Raw genomic sequence first — 4,862 nt, 5'->3', positions numbered from 1 at the left:
ATATCGCGCGTGCGCAGTAGCAGAATGTGAAGCTGGACGTGACTTAGAATGCCAGGACTGCTGCCTTTCCTTATGACGTCTGGTTGCAGAAACCAATTTGTTTACGTTCTATTCCTATTTAGATTCATTTAAATTAAATGGGCAATTTCACTGATTTTTAAGACAACACATTCTAAACTTTAGAATGTGTTGTCTTAAAACCAATTAAATTACCCATTTAGATTAATATAAATTACCAACACCAATTAAAAACACCAATTACGTTAACAATCTTTCCTTTATTCCTAGTCTTCTCTGTAATAAATTGTTTGAACCCATTTAAATGCAAATGAATATTTGAAGACACATTTGTAATCATTCTGATCCATTTGCCCAGGATGGTTGGTTCTAAGCACAATTAGACATGTGCGTGTGTATCAATCAGATGGATGGATGGATGGATAAATAGATGATAGACAGACAGACAGACAGATAGATAGACAGACAGACAGACAGACAGACAGATAGATAGACAGACAGACAATGATGGATGATAGATAAATTGAAGAGAGAGAGAGATAAGAGAGAGAGAGACAGACAGAGAAATGATAGATGATAGATAAATTGAAGAAATAGAGACAGACAGACAGACACAGAGGAATGACATGATAGATCAATTGAAGAGATGATAGATAGATAGATAGATAGATAGATAGATAGATAGATAGATAGATAGATAGATAGATGATGATAGATAGATGATAGATAGATAGATAGATAGATAGATAGATAGATAGATAGATAGATAGATAGATAGATAGATAGATAGATAGAGATAGACAGACAGACAATGATGGATGATAGATAAATTGAAGAGAGAGAGATAAGAGAGAGAGACAGACAGAGGAATGATAGATGATAGATAAATTGAAGAAATAGGTAGACAGACAGACACAGAGGAATGACAGATGATAGAACAATTGAAGAGATAGATAGATAGATAGATAGATAGATAGATAGATAGATAGATAGATAGATAGATAGATAGATAGATAGATAGATAGATGATATGGATGGATGGACGGACGGACGAACAGACAGAGACAGACAGACAGACAAATAGATGATAGATAAATGATTGATAGATAGATGATAGATATAGAAATAGATGATAGATTAGAAGATAGGTAGGTAGGTAGTTAGAGATGGGTAGGTAGGTAGGTAGGTAGATAGGTAGGTAGATAGATTGATAGATCGATCTACCCATTTGAAATAGTGCACGATTTAATATTGTAAAATGTCTTTTTTTTTAAGGAAAATAAATCTTTTAATTTAAAATAAAACTTGAATTGGGGGAAAATATAATGGCTTGGCCTAGTGCCAAAAGCATGCAAAAGCATGAACGAAGTAGACTTCGCCATGGCATGCTGAGAGCCGGGGTCTCAGTCTCACCTATGAGAAGCCCCAATTGTCAGCAAAGTTAGCCTTGGTTGACCTTAGGAATGGATACAAAGTCAGGTGTGGTTAGTTCTTGAGTGGGAGATCATCAGAAATTCCCAGAATGTAGGCTAAATTTAAAAAAAAAACACTGCAAAAGACCCGAGACAACCTTTTTCCCATATTATTGCCAATAAAAGGAGGTGTTTTCTGTCTACATTTATATCCTGAATCAAACAGGGAGTTTCTTCTGCTGGGCAACAATACCTGGAGTAAATGCAGAGTAATTAGAGTAGAGTAGAATAGAATAGAAATATTGACGGGAATAAGAATAGAATGGAATGGAATAGAATAGAACAGGACAGGACAGAACAGAACAGAACAGAATAGAAATAGAATAGAATATATACAAAATATACAAAATAATAGAAAATAGGATAGAATAACATAGTTGGGAGAGGTCTTGGAGGTCTTCTAATCCCACCCCCTGCAGAGTCCATGAATACCATTCAGAATATTTAGTATATTTTTATTGCTAATTAAATCTTGTAAATCACTGTTCAAGGGAAAACAGATTTGGAGCATGAAGAATTCTTGCAGCATCCTGGGGTCATGTGATCACCTTTAGCGACATTCTGACAAGCAAAACCAACAAGGAAGCCAGATTTACTTAGCAAAGGTGTTACTAACTTAAGCACTGCAGCAATTCGCTTAGCAACCAGAGCAAGAAAGCTAACAAAATGGGTCACACAACTCACTTCACAAACGTCTCACTTAAAAACAGAAAGTTGGGGCTCCGTTGGGGCTGTATGTCGAGGACTGGTGGTGTAGGGTCTCCTGCTCGGGCAGAGGGTTGGACTGGATGACCTACAAGGTCCCTTCCAACTCTGATTATCTGTTATCCGAGTACCTCCATTTTCCAGGAGGAATATATTATTCTTGTGGCATGACCAATGCAATACCAGCCTGCAAAGGAGAACAGTATAAAGTCTGTAGGTGGGTAGGTAGGTAGGTGAGGAGAGAGAGAGAGAGAGATTAGATAGATGATAGATAGATAGATAGATAGAGAGATAGATAGATAGATAGATAGATAGATAGATAGATAGAAGAGAGACAGAGAGAGAGAGAGAGAGAGATGATAGATAGATGAGAGAGAGAGAGAGAGAGATAGATGATAGATAGATAGATAGATAGATAGATAGATAGATAGATAGATAGATAGAGAGAGAGAGAGAGAGAGACAGAGAGAGAGAGAGAGAGAGAGATAGATAGATAGATAGATAGATAGATAGATAGATAGATAGATAGATAGATAGATAGATAGATAGATAATAGATAGATAGATAGATAGATAGATAGATAGATAGATAGATAGATAGATAGATAGATAGATAATGATAGGAAGATTATAGATACATAGAGATAGAGATAGATAGATGATAGATAGATAGATAGATAGATAGATAGATAGATAGATAGATAGATAGATAGATAGATAGATAGATAGATAGATAGATGATAGAGACAGAGAGAGAGATGAGAGAGAGAGAGAGAGAGAGAATTCCCCTCTTTTCAAACTTCTGCTCCAGTGTTTCTCCATTTTGGCGACTTTAAGATGTGTGGACTTCAACTCCCAGAATTCCCCAGCCAGCCATGCTGTTCTAAACAGAATATTGGCAATGGGGAATTCAACGGTTAGAAAAAAAAGTGGCAGTTTGAAGAGAGATGATGCCACCAATTCTGGCACAACCAGCCTCTTGGGTTTTGAATACTGGTATTTAGGAGCAACTGGATGTCCATTCAAAAAACCCCAAATTTGCTACTGCCGTTGATTCAAGAAGTGAAGCAAACTAAAAACTCAGAGAAAATTCAGAGGACCAGGTGAGCTTTGCTTTCCTGTAGCTCAGGGCAGCCTAAGCAAAAGAATTTGAAACCAACTTTTATGTGATAAGAATAAACAAATTTGCCACCCACCCCTGAGTAAAACTAACATGATAACAGATAACAGATAATCAGAGTTGGAAGGGACCTTATAGGTCATCTAGTCCAACCCCCCTGCCCATATGATACAAAATATTCAGTTTTGGTAAGTTAGCACATTGTAACTCTAAAAGCAAAACATACTGAATAACGGAGCTTGGGAAGGGACCTTGGAGATCATCTAGTCCAACCCCCTGCTCAAGCAGGAAACCCGGTACCGTTTCAGAGAAATGGTCGTCCAATCTCTTCTTTAAAATCTCCTTCACTCTAAAACTATTACTTAATGTTTCCTCCGACTCTCATCCTCCCTATTCATTATTTAGGGAGGATTCATGTATTCACACCAAATAAACACAGGAAAGAAAAAATATTTTAAAGCGAGGCTGACCAAAAGTTACAAGACATGAAATAAATTCAAAAGAGTTTGTTAGCTGCCAAAGAGGAAAATAATCAGCATTCACTCCCGCCCAGTCACTCCTTAAGGTATTTCTTTTTCCCCCTCTCCTGACGATCAGCTGTTCAGATGATCAGCTGTGCCCGGATCCCTCTCGCTGTCTTATTGCTTCGCCCAAGAGGTTTCCCTGCGGCCCAGAAGGTTAAAAAAAATGGGAGCATGGGGGGGGGGGGTTTGCTGCAAAACAAGGCACGCCCACCCAGTCACATGGCCACGCCCACTTGGCCACACCCACAGGACCGGTTGTTAAAAAATTTGAACCCCACCCCTGATTATAACGGTTGATATTTTTTTTAAGCACTGTGAAATCTGAGCAGAGAAGAGGGTACCTGGTCCAAGTTTTTACTTTGGCTGGGTCTCCCCGCGTATTCCATTAACGTCCTGGAGATTAAAACATTTTTATTGATTGATTGATTGATTTGATTTGTCAATCGCTTACAAGATAATAGGTCTAAGTATAAACATGAGTAAGAATACAGGAGATAGGTACGAATAAATGGGGACAATAGGACAGGGACGGTAGACACGATGGTCACGCACTTATGCACACCCCTTACAGACCTCTTAGGAGTGGGTATTCTCTCTTTCCTTTCCTTTCCTTTCCTTCCTTCCTTCCTTCTTCTTCCTTCTCTTACTTCTTACTTTTTTTTTCTCCCTCCATTCTTTTCTCTCCTTTCTTCCTTCCCCCTTCCTTCCTTCCTTCCTTCCTTCCTTCCTCCCTCCCTCCTTTTTATCTCCTTCCTTCCTTTCCCTTCTCTGTTCTCCTTCCTTCCCTCTTCCTTCCTTCTTTTATTTTTTATTTGGTTTATTTATTTGATTTGTCAATCGCTTACAAGATAATAGGTATAAGTATAAACATGAGTAAGAATACAGGAGATAGGTACAAATAAATGGGGACAATAGGACAGGGACGGTGACACGATGGTGCACTTATGCACACCCACAGACCTCTTAGGAGTGGGTATTCTCTCTCTTTCCTTTCCTTTCCTTTCCTTTCCTTTCCTTTCCTTTC

This window comes from Notechis scutatus, chromosome 5 (genome assembly GCF_049901735.1).
Source record: "Notechis scutatus isolate UNSWTSFEM ecotype Mainland chromosome 5, rNotScu1.2, whole genome shotgun sequence".
NCBI classification, from domain to species: domain Eukaryota; kingdom Metazoa; phylum Chordata; class Lepidosauria; order Squamata; family Elapidae; genus Notechis; species Notechis scutatus.
This window is presented reverse-complemented; position numbering follows the sequence as displayed.